The sequence below is a fragment of the Salvia miltiorrhiza genome, chromosome 5 (assembly GCF_028751815.1).
Source record: "Salvia miltiorrhiza cultivar Shanhuang (shh) chromosome 5, IMPLAD_Smil_shh, whole genome shotgun sequence".
NCBI lineage: Eukaryota > Viridiplantae > Streptophyta > Magnoliopsida > Lamiales > Lamiaceae > Salvia > Salvia miltiorrhiza.
This window is the reverse complement of record NC_080391.1, coordinates 33,360,050-33,377,798: the sequence shown is the minus strand read 5'-3', so window position 1 is coordinate 33,377,798 and position 17,749 is coordinate 33,360,050. Positions and strand designations below refer to the sequence as shown.

General features: G+C 36.7%; 2 long non-coding RNA genes across 2 annotated transcripts; both read left to right on the top strand.

Moving 5' to 3' along the window:
• The first annotated feature begins 4,020 nt into the window (after positions 1-4,020).
• On the top strand, positions 4,021-7,042 carry LOC130986932 (uncharacterized). The gene is made up of 3 exons (XR_009089495.1): positions 4,021-4,413; positions 6,368-6,431; positions 6,947-7,042. It is a non-coding gene; the product is annotated as an uncharacterized LOC130986932 (long non-coding RNA).
• Positions 7,043-13,744: 6,702 nt separating this feature from the next.
• Positions 13,745-17,026, top strand: LOC130986928 (uncharacterized). The gene is made up of 3 exons (XR_009089492.1): positions 13,745-14,138; positions 16,093-16,156; positions 16,672-17,026. It is a non-coding gene; the product is annotated as an uncharacterized LOC130986928 (long non-coding RNA).
• The last annotated feature ends 723 nt before the right edge of the window (positions 17,027-17,749 follow it).

Below are 17,749 nucleotides of genomic sequence, written 5' to 3'. Positions count from 1 at the left end.
TGCTTGTTTGCTATGAGTATGGTCCGAGTTGAGAGTTAAATCGAGAGTAGGACGTGTGAATCCTTAGAAGTTGAGTATACCTAGGAATTTAGTTTTATTGGGTAAATAGACGTTGAGTGAGAAGTTATCGTTGAGACGAGATTGGATTTTAGTAATGAGTTCTAACTAAGGTTTGTTTTATCACATGAACCTTCGTGATGATGTTGATGATTTATGAAGACCCGAGCGAGACGAAGAAGTAAGTCACCTATTCCTATCCGAGCTTAAGCGAAGGACTACAGGTGGGCAATATTTTGAGTATACGTTTATCGTATGAGCTTTCTAAAATGAATGATGATGATATTTATGAGTTTATCAAATATTGAGTTAAATGATGTTTAAGAACTATTTGACTTGCCAAATTTTTGATGTTGAGCTTGTATGTTACCCTCTACTGATGAGACGAGTTCGGTCCTGCCACAAGCGGGATTTTGTGCACAGAGGTGACTGTGAGCCGTCTTCGGGTCGACCGGTCACGGTACTTGAGAGGGAGGCCTACTTCTCAGTACCTTTGATGATGATGAGTTGTACATGTGGTACATACATGATGAGTACTTTGATAGCGCTATCGTGTCTTCATATGATGTTATGATTATTAAAACTGCATGCACAGATTCATTTATGCTAACTTAATTCTGTGTATTGCTGACGATGTGGCAAGCTTCAAACATATAGCTCTAAGAGCGCCTTTCATGTTTTTCGGCGTTTGCCCACTGAGTATTATATACTCACGCCCTGCATATATTTCTAAATGTGCAGGCTAAGCAATGGAGCGAGATTGGACTGGTGCTGGTGGGGATTGTTTCATTGATAATGTTCTTTGCTGCTTTCCTTTGATGTTAGAGTCTTAAGGATGATATACTTTGCTTTCCTTCTGATATTGATAAAACCTTAGCGAGATGATACTTTATTCCTTCCTAATCAAGTAATATACTCGCGGTTATATGCCTTCATACATATAATTGTTACGCCTTTTGCTGTGATACTCTTGATATTATGCTTCCTTATGGAAAATAAGTTGTACCTACTTTGCTTTTCTTCTTGAAATTCCTGATATTTAAGAAGTTATAACGATGTTGACGTGTATACCCTTGAGCCGAATTATGATGCTTTGCCTTAGTACGTTTTGATGTGAGCTTCTGCCCGATGTTCAGTTTAGTTTTATTGTTCTTTATTCATTTATATTAGTCGTATCGATACTCGTACCCCGCTATCACTAGCGTTGGGAAACGGGCTGCGATAAGTGAGAAGGGAAAAAGACGAAGATGAATAATGTCATCGGGGACACCATTCATCTTCACCGTGCTACACAGCTCCAGAAAATGTGCCAGGTGCACATTAGGGTCTTCGATCGCTTGTCCACCATATTGGCTCTGTTGGACCATCGTGATCAAACCCGTTTTCAGCTCAAAGTTGTTTACGTTCACTCGTGTGGGCTCCTGGTACACATACTGTGGTATGAATGCTTCATTGATGGCTGGTTGCTTCTGAGCCTCTTCAGCCTCCGTTTTATCAGTCAGCTTCTTCAATTGCTCTTGCAGATATCGCATTTGAATTTGGATTTGCTCAGGAGTAGCCATCGTATCTGTCTCAACTTGATTGTTCTGCTTCTTAAGATCGCGCAAAGTCTTATTGATTTCAAGGTCCAACTCAAAAAAAGGATTTCCGTGAGATCTAGTGTTCATACGCAACCTACAGAAACACACCTTTTAAAAGTTAGAAAAGAAAAATAAAAACAAATAAAACCTGTAGTACTATAGAGTCCTATCGAAAATATTAAAGCAACTTCTTAACAGTCCCCGGCAACGGCGCCAAAAAGTTGATCACTATTTTATTAGCAACAAAATATCGCAACTAACACGGTGCAATTGTAGCAAATAATAAGTAACCGAGTATCGTATCCACAGGGACTGTAAAACGAAATTACTAAATCTATTTCCTAAACAGACTCTAACAGTATGCAGGTAAAACAATTATGAAAGTGAATTACGAACTAAATTTAACCAAATAAAAACTCAAGAACATATAAATACTGATAACTAACTCAAATATAAGGAAAACTCTGACCCTAGGGATGTACTTTCACTAATCAACTACATGCATTCAATCTATTGATTCAATTACCAATTTTAATCCAACCCTGATGAAAGATCACTATATTATTTACAAGCTTCTCTAACAAACACCTATGAACGTAGATTAATTAACCCCTTTTCGCATTCAAGACTCCAAGGAATAAATTAACTCCAAATAGCACATAAAGAATAGCTTCCTATAGCTTCACCTATCGCATTCAAGACTCAAGGCTAACACTATATCATGCATTCCTGAATCGGTTGAACAATTATCGCATTCAAGACTCAAACTGAATAGCTAGACATGTAAATCATTGATCAGATAATTCACAAGAAAATAAGCACCAGGAATCATGAATCAAAAGTTGGAAGGCAAATTGATATCAATAAATCAAAAACACATAATCAATCAGCTATGTACAAACCCTAGGTTCAGAATAAAAGAACTAGCCAGACATAATAAAATCAAACATAAACATAATTAAATTGAACGCAATTGTAAAAACAAATTGTATAAAAACCGAATAGGAACAATTGTAGCGGCTTGAATCTTCAATCTTGATCCAAGCCTTGAAAAATAGAAAGCTAAAATATTCTAAAGCTATAAAACTGAAATATGAATGCTCGGGTCTCGGTATCTCTAGATAGGTCAAAAGAGGACCTATTTATAGTTTTCAGATTTCCTTCGATCACCATGTAAGTTGGAAGTTGCCATGCAAAGTAGAATTCTAAAGGTAATAGAATCGTGTAAAATAAGGCAACTCTCCAGCTGGATGTGCGCTCTGGAAAAATACTCCCACTCTTGCCGAATTCGCAGCTCTCGCCAGAGGAACGGCTGTCGTCAGAGAAATGGACCTCGCCAGAGAAATGGCTATCGCCAGGGAAATGGGTCGCGCCAGAGAAATGGTGATTTCTCTGCTCTGACTATTGACTCCTCTGGTCAGAGAAATGGTGATTTCTCTGCTCTAACTGATTTCTCTGCTCTTTTCTCCCCTTTGCTATGACTATCGACTTCTCTGGCGATTGGTTTCTCTGCTCTGTAGATGTCGGTTCCTCTGCTCTTGTAACACCCCGTACTTTTCCTATGTTGTGAGATAGTGTCTTAACACTATTGAGAGTACTGAGATGTCGAATTACGAGACTATTTTTTTTTATGACCAAATAAGACTGATTGTCTTTTAAATAGAAATACGAGTGAATAAACCGACGATGGAATTAGAGTGATGAGATTTGAGAAATGAGTTGAGATAGAGATGCTGATTGAATTGAGCTGAGATTTTATTTTATTTCCAACTACCGGGAATAGAGATACCGGATACTGAGATATCAGAGATTGACTGTCCTATTAACAAAATAGGAATAATGAGTTGGAAATAGAGTCGAGAAAGAAAGAGTGAGAACCTTGATGAAAATAGTCGGTTAGAGAGAGACGTTTAGTCTGTTTGTGTTTGCCGACTGCTTTGATGTGATGTTATGTGAAATTACGTGACTGATTGATTATGTGATTTCTGTTACGTGTGTCATTATGACCAAATTATTGTGATTTTTATTTGAGACTTTAGCACTTGGAATTTTGATTAAGTTTCCAAAGCAAGTGCGGTTTATTTTTACCGAGAAATCGAATGATGCCGGTTTATGGAAATTTTTCCAAGCATAATATTTTTAAATTATTTTTCCTATGATGAGGAATATTATAATTGAGTGAGTGCACTAATATTAGTGCTATAATTATTTTATTTTGGGTCACATGAATAATTATACTATGGTACTTTATTAATGAGTAATATTTCCATAGTTTTTGTGATTATTTAATCACCCTTCTCACACTTTATTTTATTTCTCTCTACCATATGTTATATGCCTAAATTTTGCTAAGTATAGAATTGAGAGAGTAGAGAGTTGAGAGTATATTATGGAGAGAGTAAGGATTGATAGTGTAGAGATTAGAGAGAGATTAGAGTGAGAGAGAGATCAAAGGCATTAATTGCCAATATTCTTTAAGATTTGCAAAATCTCTATAAGATCATCTAAATCTTGCAAATCCATTCATATCTCTCAAGCAACTCTCTCTCTCCTTCATCCTCACCAATCGGCCACCTCTCTCTCTCTTTTCTCTCTCATAATTCCTCCATTGTCAACCATTGGAGAGACCTCCGAAGCTTCACCAAAATATGCCAAACACATAAATCACCAACAAAATTCCACCTAAACACCTCCTATCAACTTGAATCCAAGGAAATCCTTGAAGATTGGCTTCAAGACTAGTGAGAGAAAGTTTGTTTGTTGGTGAAAAACTTGAGTAAGTGATCTCTATATTCATAGATTAAACTTGTATGATGATATATATGAGTATATTTGAAGGATTGAAGCAAGAAAATCACCCCCTCTTTTATTCTTCAAGATTTTCAAAAATTTGGGTGTTCTACCCTTCAAAAAATTTTCTTCTTCTTTCCTTGAATAGAAGTGAGAAAAATGATCTATGTGATGTTTGGTAATGATTTGTGTGTGTTTTGAAAAGCTATGCCTTGTGATGTAAAAATTTGGTTGAGTTAGTTTACCCCAATTTGGGAATTTTTGAGTTGATGATCAAGGTGATGGATTGATGATGTATATGAGTCCATGAGATGTATATGATGATGATTGATGGAGTAAATTGAGTATATGATGTCAAATGATGATTTTGATATGAGTTAGTTTACTAAAATTAGGGCTATGTGTATCTATGCTCTAATTTGTAAATGGATGGAGTATATGTGAGTTTAAATGACTAAAATTGATAGATATATGATGAGATTAAAGATCCATGTGAGTTTATAAAATTTCAAAGAGTTTAGTTTGGTAAAAATTAGGACTTTCTTGTCTATGTGTCTATTAAGTGATTTAGCTTAAGATATATGTTTTTGAGCATGATATTAGTGTTTTAATATGTTTGATTAAGTCTAATGTAAGCTAAGTAAAATTTGGACTTAGTTTAGTTTGAAGGAGTTTTTGAGTTCTCATATGATGTGGGGTTAACGAATGATAAAATGAGGTCAAATTGATTTATGATCATTTTGTGAAGTTGCCATGTTTTTGTTGAGAGTTTATGTGAATATATGAGTTTTTATTAAAGTTTGGTTGGTATGATTATAGGGGATTGATGTGTATAAAATGAGTTATATGAAGTATGAGGTCATTTTGAATAATTGAGTGTTTTTAAGCATGAAATTGAGAAGAGGATTTACTTGATACGTTGTAGAAACGTTTTCCTTGAGATTTGAGTTAAGATGTAAAAGAGGAGAGTTAATTTGAGTATGATGAGTATTTTAAATGTTTTTGAATGTTTTTGAGTGTTATATGTGTTTAAAATGAACTTTGATTGGTTTTCTTTGAAGGAATGTTGAATTGAGCATTTAAGAGTTTGAGATGAGTTTTTGGTGATTTTTCGTAGGCTACTGACCTACTGTGATCGACGGGTTGTCGATGTCTAATGGCTTTGAAAATTTTACAGAACGTCCCTACATGAGTCTTAAGCATACCGGTAAAATTTCAAGTCATTTGGACTTGATTTACTATTTTTATAAAATGCAAAACCAAATCTGCACATTTCTACCGGGAATTTCAGAGAACAGGGGACAAAGTCATTCATTTCAGTAGCTTCCTGTATGATCTAGCTTTCCAAATTTTTATGGTATCAACCTTACTGTATGGGCTAGATATCCACCAAATTTGAGCTCAGTTTGACAACGTTTACTATTTTTCAAAAATCAATGTTTCCGATTGCTCAAAACTGCCGAATATGGTAGACCGTGGTAAAAACGCCATATCTCCCAAACCACTTGGAGTTTCTGACTCTACCTTTTTTTAAATGAAACGAGACTCAAATACCTTTCTTTTGGTATGAGTCTGGAGTCCAGGAGATGTCGGAGTCAGAACGTGTTAAATTTTGAAGTTGAGTCAGTGGGAAAACAGGACCTGATTTGTTGATGTTTGATTGTATTTTCTTATGTGCCTTATGTGTTTATGTTGCCTAAGTGTTTTAATGAGATTAGACGAGTCTTATATGAGAGATAAATCGAGACTTAGAACCATGATTTTCTTGAAACCTATCCTTGGACTTAAGGATTTGAAATGAGTGAAGAAGTTTATGTAGAGTCGATTAAGAGATAGAATATAAGATAGAGCATGAGTTAAGGCATGAGTTTTTGTCGTTGAGTTCTAATCGAGATTCATTTTATGACATGAACCTTCAATGATGACGATGATCCCTGAAGACACGAGCAGAGCAAGGAAGTAAGTAACTCCGCTTTGACGGGAGTTTTTGAGTAAGGTCTTCAGGTGGGCAATATTTTGAGTATACATATAACGTATGAGCTTTCTAAAATGATTTGATGATGTTATGAGTTTATCAAATTATTTGAGATAAATGATATTTGAGAACTGTTTGACTTGCCAATTTTTGATGTTGAGCTTGTATGTTACCCTCTACTGATGAGACGAATTCGGTCCTGCCACAAGCGGGATTTTGTGCACAGAGGTGACTGTGAGCCGTCTTCGGGTCGGCCGGTCACGGTACTCGAGAGGGAGGCCTACTTCTCGGTACCTTTGGTGATAAATTGTAGATGTGGTACTTACATGTTGAGTATTTTGATTGCGCAATCGTTCATTTGAATATTTATGATGCATATGTTTGAGATTCAGCTTTCACAGGTTTATTTATACTAAAATCCCTGTGATTTGCTTAAAACTGTGGCAAGATCAATTTATAGCTCTAAGAGCACCTTTCTTGTTTTTCGGCGTTTGCCCACTGAGTATTATATACTCACGCCCTGCATGTATTTCTAAATGTGCAGACTAAGCGAGGAGCGAGATTGGTCTGGTGCTGGCGGGGAAATGTTGGAGGATGTATTTACTTTATCGTATTTCCATTTTGACGATAAAGTCTTGATGATCTATATACTTTAATTTTCTTTTGAAGTTAAGCAATGTACTCACGGTTATATGTCTTCATACATATAATCGGTTCGCCTTTTACTGCGATACTCTGCATATTATGATTCCTTACGAAAAATGAGCGATACCCGTTTTGTTTTTGTTCGTGAAATTCCTGATAATTAAAAAGTTATAACGACATTGACGATTTTACCCTTGGGTTCATTTATAATGATTTCTTTAACACCTTTTGATGCGAGCTTCCGCTTGATGTTCGACCTATTCTTCTTATCTTTTATTCTTTTAAAAATAGTCGTATCGATACTCGTACCCCATTATCACTAGTGTCGGGAATCGGGCTGCGACAGGGTGGTATCAGAGCAGGTCGTCTGCTCTGAGTCTATTGCTTGACTGAGTTGAACCTTTGATTGTTTCTACTCTTTTAAAATTGAGTACTAGCCTAATTTGAATTCTTAGGCTAATTTGAGAGAGTCAGTTTGAAACGAAACCCCAGCACCCCATCTCCTCCGGCTTAACGAGGTAAGAGGTTGATGTTGTTTCTTGTTGCTTTCCTGTTGAGAGCTGAGTTTGATTCACTAATGAGTTGTGTATTGTTTTGATGACGGAAATGTTTGAGGCAGTTGTTGTGCCACCACTTCCCGAGGAGCTGTTTTCGATTGCACCTTCACCCCCAGCTGATCCGATTCCAGTTTCATCTGAACCTCAGATTGAGCGAGTGCCCTATGATCCTTATCCGAGGGTCGTTCCCTTACCGGAGCCGGGAACGTTGGAGTTTCAGTTATTTATGCATCCAGTTTTCTACCCACCGTCCCGAGATGCCCAGGAGGGAGGATCTCGGCCAGCCCTGCTCGACAGCGACGAGGAGGACCCCGATGAGGAGACTCTGGAGATGACGGTCGGCTATGGACGGACCCAGCCATTACAGCGTCATATTACTGCCGACAGAGTCGAGACGTGGGTACTTGTTCCCGAGGTGCCGATTTATGGTCCGATGATGGACACCGATGTCGAGGATGAGCCGAGCGACGATAGTGTCTACCGACTGATCGACGAGTACGAGAGTCAGGAGTCGGAGCCGAGCGAGGAGACGGAGCCGAGTGAGGATATGGAGGTTGACGATGCGACGAGCAGGATTTCAGAAGACGACGACTAGCGATCACGTGTATCTAGTAGACACGTACATACGTATAGATGCATAGTCGATATATACGTATATGTATATATAGGAAGAGAGGCATAGTATAGTGTGTATGTGCATATAGTATATATCTATAGGTGCTTAGTACCTATGATGCTTGTATAGTTAGAGCATCATTATAGTGTTAGGACCTTTGTACATAGGATCCTACTTTTGGTAAAAGACCTCGAGAGAGAGAGGCAATTTTCCTTATATATATATATATACAGAGATGTAGATGATTAGTGAGTTCCACTACCTTTATCAGATCTTTGAGAATGATGATGTTGATGCTTGACGATAAATGAGAAATAGAGGTTGATGAGAATTACGAACGATGATAGACGAAAAATAGAGTAGACGAGAGTTTTTTGAGAACTTTGAGATCACAAATGAGATATAGAAGTGAAGTAAGAAAAACGAGGATTTGTATTTTGTAATGACGAACGGTTAGTTTAGAAGTCGATAGTTATATAACTCTTTTTCCTTTATAGTATACCTCCGAGAAGAAGAGGGAACCGAAGGAACATAAACCGAGAAGAAGATGAAGAAGAGGAGCAGAGAGACCAACAGTTGAGATAATACGACGAGAGTTAGAGATTTCATCACGATTTATAGACACGACCCCAAATAGGACGAACGTGTTATGGAGACTTCATGGGATGCATAGATACTATTGACCAATAGTACTTTGAAATAGAGGTACTTTCACCGGGACCGCGCGTTTCATCGCTAGAGTAGTCATGAGAGTAGACTTATTGAGTCCCTATCCCGCTTGGTCGTATTTAAATTTTTTCTGCATCCATTTGAACTCCAACAGGAGATGAACTATTTACTATTGAGAAAAATTTTCCAGATCCACTGTATTTGAGCCTGGCCCGTTTGTGTTGGAAATTTTTACCCCTTGCTTTAACAGTGGACAATATATTCATTTTCAACTTAGTGGATTGTTTCTACCTCCAGTATTGATTTATTCCTATCATATCGTATCTCAGTTTCATTCTAGATTCTGTTCTAGCTTTTGATCTTACCTTGATTGTAACTTCTTCATTATCCTTGAAATAGCACTGGCTATTATGGAATTTTTCCATTACTTGAGCTCGTCTTGTTCAAGATCAGACATTTTTATTCATCACATCCTAATCCCTACCACATCCGACAAGAGTTAGGATTGTCTAGGTAACTAGGATGGTATAACAAGAAGAGTGTCTGGAAGAAACACGATATATGGGAGCAGCCATAGAATATTTATTACGGGACGAGCATGACTGTTTGATTATGGATTTTCTTATATTAGCCATGTTTTCCGAAAGCTAATCAATTCGAGGACGAGAAGAAGTGATGCTAAGCCAGAATAGGCAATAGCAGATTCAAGAAGATCGAGATGAGGGGTTAGAGCAGATAATGTTTTCCACGATAGCAGACTGAGATGACGACTAGCATAGATGTAGCATCGTCGTAGTATTAGGGGATGTTTTATTTACGTTATGCCCCGCAATTAGTAAGAGCTCTCGAAGGAGAAAATTTCCTTATATATATGTCTATAAGACGATGACCAGAGAGTCTCTATGCTTGAGTAGAGTTTTGAGCTGATGTTGCATTGATAGACATGAGATATGTCTTTGACGATGAGTTATGAGAATCGAGAAAATATTATGATGTTGAGTAAGAATTTTATGATTTGTGAGTTATGAGAATTAGTTCTAAGGTTGATATATGTTTCCTTAGACTTTCACCGAGAAAGAGAAACCGAATGAAGAAAGAAATAGAGCTGTTAATAGGAGATAAGGCAACTACCAGCCCCGTAGGCAAATCAACCGCATCACTAGAGACTGTTTGCGCTTAAGTAGAAAGCACCAGACAAGAATAGAGGAAATTTGTCAAATATAGGCAAGTTGAATGATGTGCCCATAGTATTTTTGTTCGACACTGAACGTAGAGCTTGCTCCACAACCTCTAAAGAGTAACCGCACCCATAGGTAGAATTACTACGGTTTTATCCGTATGCCCTAACTTAGAATTTAAGTTAAAATCGATTAAGCTCGAGGTTAGAAACCTGAGATTGATGCCTATGTGGCACTTGGATATAATTTTGGAATGGACTGGTTAGAGGGAAAACCATGCGAAGATACAATGCAAGGAGAGACGGATATCTTTTTAGCCACCTGGCTAAGAACCTACTTCCTTCATTGGTATTGAGAGAAAATAGAAGAAGACGCCGATCATCTCGGCACTGCAAGCAAGAAATCTCTTGCGAAGAAAAGATACAACCGCGTATGTTGTATATCTGAACCAGAGAGACGAATCCTAGGCAAATGTCGATGACGCGCCAGTCGTGTGAGATTACAAAGACGTTTTCCCTGAAACTTTATCGGGATTTCCCCAGACCGACAGCTTGAGTTTACGATCGATTTAGAGCCTGGCACGGCACCGACGTCGAAAGCGTCGTACAGAATGACCCCTGCTAAGTTACAAGAGTTAAAGCTGCAACTCCAAGAACTTCTAGATATGAGTTCCTTTCGACCTAGTGTTTTTCCGTGGGGAGCACCAGTTCTTTTTGTTAAAAGAAGGATGGAAGCTTGAGGTTGTGTTTCGATTATCGAAAGTTGAACAAAGTGACGTTAAAGAATAAATATCTGTTACCCCGGATCGATGATCTGTTCGATCAACTACAAGGAACGAGCACTTTTTTTCAAAGTTTGAAGACGGCATCGCATATGCAATATAGCATTACTATAAACTCAATGATGTTTGGAAGATATGTCTTTCGGTTTGACAAATGCTCCGGCAATATTCATGGATCACATGAACCGCGTTTTTCGCGAATACCTAGACAAGTTCGTGTTAGTCTTCATAGACGATATCCTGATTTACTCGAAGAGTAAACGAGAACACGAAGAGCATTTGAGGATCGTGTTGGAAAGATTACGAGTGGAAAAGCTGTATGCGAAGTTTAGCAAATGCGAGTTTTGGCTTAAACAAATCAATTTTCTCGCCCATATTGTTTCTGCGAAAGGAATTAAAGTGGACCCAGCGAAAGTCCAAGCGATACATGAGTGGAGATCGCCAACCACAATGCACGAGAGTCATAGTTTTCTGGGATTAGCAGGATACTATCGACGTTTTATTGAGGGCTTTTCAAAAATCGCTAAGCCATTGACGCACCTGCTAAAGAAAGAAGTTAAGATCTTTTGGACGGACGAATGCGAGCGAAGTTTTCAAAAGCTACAGAAGAGGCTTACTTTTGCCCCAGCGGATCAAGAGTATGCAGTTTATACTGATGCATCGTAAAATGGTCCAAGATGTGCACTGATGCAAGAGTGAAAAGTATAGCGCATGCTTCACGACAACTGAGACCATACGAGATGAGTTATCTAACGCATGATTTAGAATTAGCAACCGTAGTGCATGCTTTGAAGATTTGGAGACACCGTCTCTACGTAGCACGACGTGAGATATACACCGATCATGTGAGTCTCAAATATTTCTTTGAGCAAAAAGATCTGAACATACGACGAAGAAGATAGCTAAAGTTGATGAAGGACTACGATTGTGGAATAAATTATCACCCTGGAAAAGCTAACGTTGTAACCAACGCGTTAAGCAGAAAGAATCAGGGAGAGTTAGGATTTCTCCTTACTCGAGAAGTGAACCTAATCAGGGAATTCGAGAAGATGAATTAGGAGGTAGTAATACCACCACAAACGATAGAAATAATAATTTCTGCACTGAGCATGACACCTGACTTACGATCGAGAATAGTCACAGCTCAGAGAGAGGATGAGAAGATGGAAAGATTGCGAATGAAGATTCGAATCGAGAAAATAGAGAATTATCAAGAGGCGACAGATAATGCCATTTTAGTTTTAAGAGAGCGACTGTGTGTGCCTGATAAAGAAGAGCTGAGAAACGAAATTTCGAGAGAAGCTCATGATACCCCTTACACCGCACATGCGAAAAGTATAAAAATGTGCCAAAACTGAAACGACGCTTTGATAGGAGAATAAGAAGCGAGAGAGGGCATCTTCCGTAGAAAGATGTTTGACGTGTTAACACATGAAGGCGCCACTTTGGCAACCTTATACAATTATACCTATTAAAGACTTCCACAATAGAAGTGAGACCACTTAGCCATGAGTTATGGCAATCGATTAGCAAAATCGAGAAAAGAAAACTCAACAATTGAGTAATCACTGATAGATTCTTTTGACGTTAGAAATGATGTTTGTGTAGGTTTTTCCCTATCTCGGGGAGCATGTTATTTTCGAGTTAACAAGAACTCAAACCGAGATATATAGGACCTTATGATGTATTAGAGTAAATAGGCCATGTAGCCTATAAGCTAGCGTTGCCTCTGAGCTTCGCGAACGTCCATGACGTTTTCCATGTTTCTCAATTGAGAAAGTTCGTGTTTGATCCAAAACACGTCATCTGTCAAGAAGAAGTGTCCCTGGAACCAGATTCGAGCTATGAAGAGAGACCTGATGCTATGCTGGACCAGAAGATCCAACAATTGAGGAACAAGACGATTCCTTAGTAAAAATCCAAAGGAGACCTCACAGTCAAGAAGAATCAACATAGGAACTTGAAGAGAAGATGAAAGAGAAGTACCCAGAGCTTTTTCCCGAAGAAGAATAACTCAAATTTCGGGACGAAATTTTTTTTAAGGGGGGTAGGATGTAACACCCCGTACTTTTCCTATGTTGTGAGATAGTGTCTTAACACTATTGAGAGTACTGAGATGTCGAATTACAAGACTATTTTTTTTTATGACCAAATAAGACTGATTGTCTTTTAAATAGAAATACGAGTGAATAAACCGACGATGGAATTAGAGTGATGAGATTTGAGAAATGAGTTGAGATAGAGATGCTGATTGAATTGAGCTGAGATTTTATTTTATTTCCAACTACCGGGAATAGAGATACCGGATACTGAGATATCAGAGATTGACTGTCCTATTAACAAAATAGGAATAATGAGTTGGAAATAGAGTCGAGAAAGAAAGAGTGAGAACCTTGATGAAAATAGTCGGTTAGAGAGAGACGTTTAGTCTGTTTGTGTTTGCCGACTGCTTTGATGTGATGTTATGTGAAATTACGTGACTGATTGATTATGTGATTTCTGTTACGTGTGTCATTATGACCAAATTATTGTGATTTTTATTTGAGACTTTAGCACTTGGAATTTTGATTAAGTTTCCAAAGCAAGTGCGGTTTATTTTTACCGAGAAATCGAATGATGCCGGTTTATGGAAATTTTTCCAAGCATAATATTTTTAAATTATTTTTCCTATGATGAGGAATATTATAATTGAGTGAGTGCACTAATATTAGTGCTATAATTATTTTATTTTGGGTCACATGAATAATTATACTATGGTACTTTATTAATGAGTAATATTTCCATAGTTTTTGTGATTATTTAATCACCCTTCTCACACTTTATTTTAATTCTCTCTACCATATGTTATATGCCTAAATTTTGCTAAGTATAGAATTGAGAGAGTAGAGAGTTGAGAGTATATTATGGAGAGAGTAAGGATTGATAGTGTAGAGATTAGAGAGAGATTAGAGTGAGAGAGAGATCAAAGGCATTAATTGCCAATATTCTTTAAGATTTGCAAAATCTCTATAAGATCATCTAAATCTTGCAAATCCATTCATATCTCTCAAGCAACTCTCTCTCTCCTTCATCCTCACCAATCGGCCACCTCTCTCTCTCTTTTCTCTCTCATAATTCCTCCATTGTCAACCATTGGAGAGACCTCCGAAGCTTCACCAAAATATGCCAAACACATAAATCACCAACAAAATTCCACCTAAACACCTCCTATCAACTTGAATCCAAGGAAATCCTTGAAGATTGGCTTCAAGACTAGTGAGAGAAAGTTTGTTTGTTGGTGAAAAACTTGAGTAAGTGATCTCTATATTCATAGATTAAACTTGTATGATGATATATATGAGTATATTTGAAGGATTGAAGCAAGAAAATCACCCCCTCTTTTATTCTTCAAGATTTTCAAAAATTTGGGTGTTCTACCCTTCAAAAAATTTTCTTCTTCTTTCCTTGAATAGAAGTGAGAAAAATGATCTATGTGATGTTTGGTAATGATTTGTGTGTGTTTTGAAAAGCTATGCCTTGTGATGTAAAAATTTGGTTGAGTTAGTTTACCCCAATTTGGGAATTTTTGAGTTGATGATCAAGGTGATGGATTGATGATGTATATGAGTCCATGAGATGTATATGATGATGATTGATGGAGTAAATTGAGTATATGATGTCAAATGATGATTTTGATATGAGTTAGTTTACTAAAATTAGGGCTATGTGTATCTATGCTCTAATTTGTAAATGGATGGAGTATATGTGAGTTTAAATGACTAAAATTGATAGATATATGATGAGATTAAAGATCCATGTGAGTTTATAAAATTTCAAAGAGTTTAGTTTGGTAAAAATTAGGACTTTCTTGTCTATGTGTCTATTAAGTGATTTAGCTTAAGATATATGCTTTTGAGCATGATATTAGTGTTTTAATATGTTTGATTAAGTCTAATGTAAGCTAAGTAAAATTTGGACTTAGTTTAGTTTGAAGGAGTTTTTGAGTTCTCATATGATGTGGGGTTAACGAATGATAAAATGAGGTCAAATTGATTTATGATCATTTTGTGAAGTTGCCATGTTTTTGTTGAGAGTTTATGTGAATATATGAGTTTTTATTAAAGTTTGGTTGGTATGATTATAGGGGATTGATGTGTATAAAATGAGTTATATGAAGTATGAGGTCATTTTGAATAATTGAGTGTTTTTAAGCATGAAATTGAGAAGAGGATTTACTTGATACGTTGTAGAAACGTTTTCCTTGAGATTTGAGTTAAGATGTAAAAGAGGAGAGTTAATTTGAGTATGATGAGTATTTTAAATGTTTTTGAATGTTTTTGAGTGTTATATGTGTTTAAAATGAACTTTGATTGGTTTTCTTTGAAGGAATGTTGAATTGAGCATTTAAGAGTTTGAGATGAGTTTTTGGTGATTTTTCGTAGGCTACTGACCTACTGTGATCGACGGGTTGTCGATGTCTAATGGCTTTGAAAATTTTACAGAACGTCCCTACATGAGTCTTAAGCATACCGGTACAATTTCAAGTCATTTGGACTTGATTTACTATTTTTATAAAATGCAAAACCAAATCTGCACATTTCTACCGGGAATTTCAGAGAACAGGGGACAAAGTCATTCATTTCAGTAGCTTCCTGTATGATCTAGCTTTCCAAATTTTTATGGTATCAACCTTACTGTATGGGATAGATATCCACCAAATTTGAGCTCAGTTTGACAACGTTTACTATTTTTCAAAAATCAATGTTTCCGATTGCTCAAAACTGCCGAATATGGTAGACCGTGGTAAAAACGCCATATCTCCCAAACCACTTGGAGTTTCTGACTCTACCTTTTTTTAAATGAAACGAGACTCAAATACCTTTCTTTTGGTATGAGTCTGGAGTCCAGGAGATGTCGGAGTCAGAACGTGTTAAATTTTGAAGTTGAGTCAGTGGGAAAACAGGACCTGATTTGTTGATGTTTGATTGTATTTTCTTATGTGCCTTATGTGTTTATGTTGCCTAAGTGTTTTAATGAGATTAGACGAGTCTTATATGAGAGATAAATCGAGACTTAGAACCATGATTTTCTTGAAACCTATCCTTGGACTTAAGGATTTGAAATGAGTGAAGAAGTTTATGTAGAGTCGATTAAGAGATAGAATATAAGATAGAGCATGAGTTAAGGCATGAGTTTTTGTCGTTGAGTTCTAATCGAGATTCATTTTATGACATGAACCTTCAATGATGACGATGATCCCTGAAGACACGAGCAGAGCAAGGAAGTAAGTAACTCCGCTTTGACGGGAGTTTTTGAGTAAGGTCTTCAGGTGGGCAATATTTTGAGTATACATATAACGTATGAGCTTTCTAAAATGATTTGATGATGTTATGAGTTTATCAAATTATTTGAGATAAATGATATTTGAGAACTGTTTGACTTGCCAATTTTTGATGTTGAGCTTGTATGTTACCCTCTACTGATGAGACGAATTCGGTCCTGCCACAAGCGGGATTTTGTGCACAGAGGTGACTGTGAGCCGTCTTCGGGTCGGCCGGTCACGGTACTCGAGAGGGAGGCCTACTTCTCGGTACCTTTGGTGATAAATTGTAGATGTGGTACTTACATGTTGAGTATTTTGATTGCGCAATCGTTCATTTGAATATTTATGATGCATATGTTTGAGATTCAGCTTTCACAGGTTTATTTATACTAAAATCCCTGTGATTTGCTTAAAACTGTGGCAAGATCAATTTATAGCTCTAAGAGCACCTTTCTTGTTTTTCGGCGTTTGCCCACTGAGTATTATATACTCACGCCCTGCATGTATTTCTAAATGTGCAGACTAAGCGAGGAGCGAGATTGGTCTGGTGCTGGCGGGGAAATGTTGGAGGATGTATTTACTTTATCGTATTTCCATTTTGACGATAAAGTCTTGATGATTGATATACTTTAATTTTCTTTTGAAGTTAAGCAATGTACTCACGGTTATATGTCTTCATACATATAATCGGTTCGCCTTTTACTGCGATACTCTGCATATTATGATTCCTTACGAAAAATGAGCGATACCCGTTTTGTTTTTGTTCGTGAAATTCCTGATAATTAAAAAGTTATAACGACATTGACGATTTTACCCTTGGGTTCATTTATAATGATTTCTTTAACACCTTTTGATGCGAGCTTCCGCTTGATGTTCGACCTATTCTTCTTATCTTTTATTCTTTTAAAAATAGTCGTATCGATACTCGTACCCCACTATCACTAGTGTCGGGAATCGGGCTGCGACAGCTCTGGAGACCAGAACGCCTAGAAAACGCCAAATTCCTCCAAAATTCTCCAAAATTGCATTCTTCCATCTCGAAAGCCTAAATCTCCTGCAAAGCATAAAATACACCATAAAATGCACCAATTTCCAGAAGATTATCTTAAAATACGCACATACAAACCCTTAAAAATAGAGCAATTTAAGCATAAATCACATACCACTACAATAGGTATAGGTATGCTTAGTTAATCACTTAATATTAAGCCACGTATCTCTTTTTTTTCCATGCATGCATTTTCCTTTGCATAATAATTTAACTATTTACTCTTACATCTTATTTTAATTTTTATATATAAGGTAGGCACGTGTGTCTATATATGTAATCAACCTATTTTCATTAGTTAACTATTTATATATATATATATGTTATACGTCTATACATATATATTTATTTACATATGTACTATTACACACACACACACACACATATATATATATATATATATATTAAATAAAGCTTATTTATTTAGTATAGTTATATATATACGTAGTGTTATATATACATATTTATATAAGAATTTTTTATAAGAATAGGTAATTATATATATATATATATATATATATATAATCCATAAATTCTAAATAGAGTTTTAG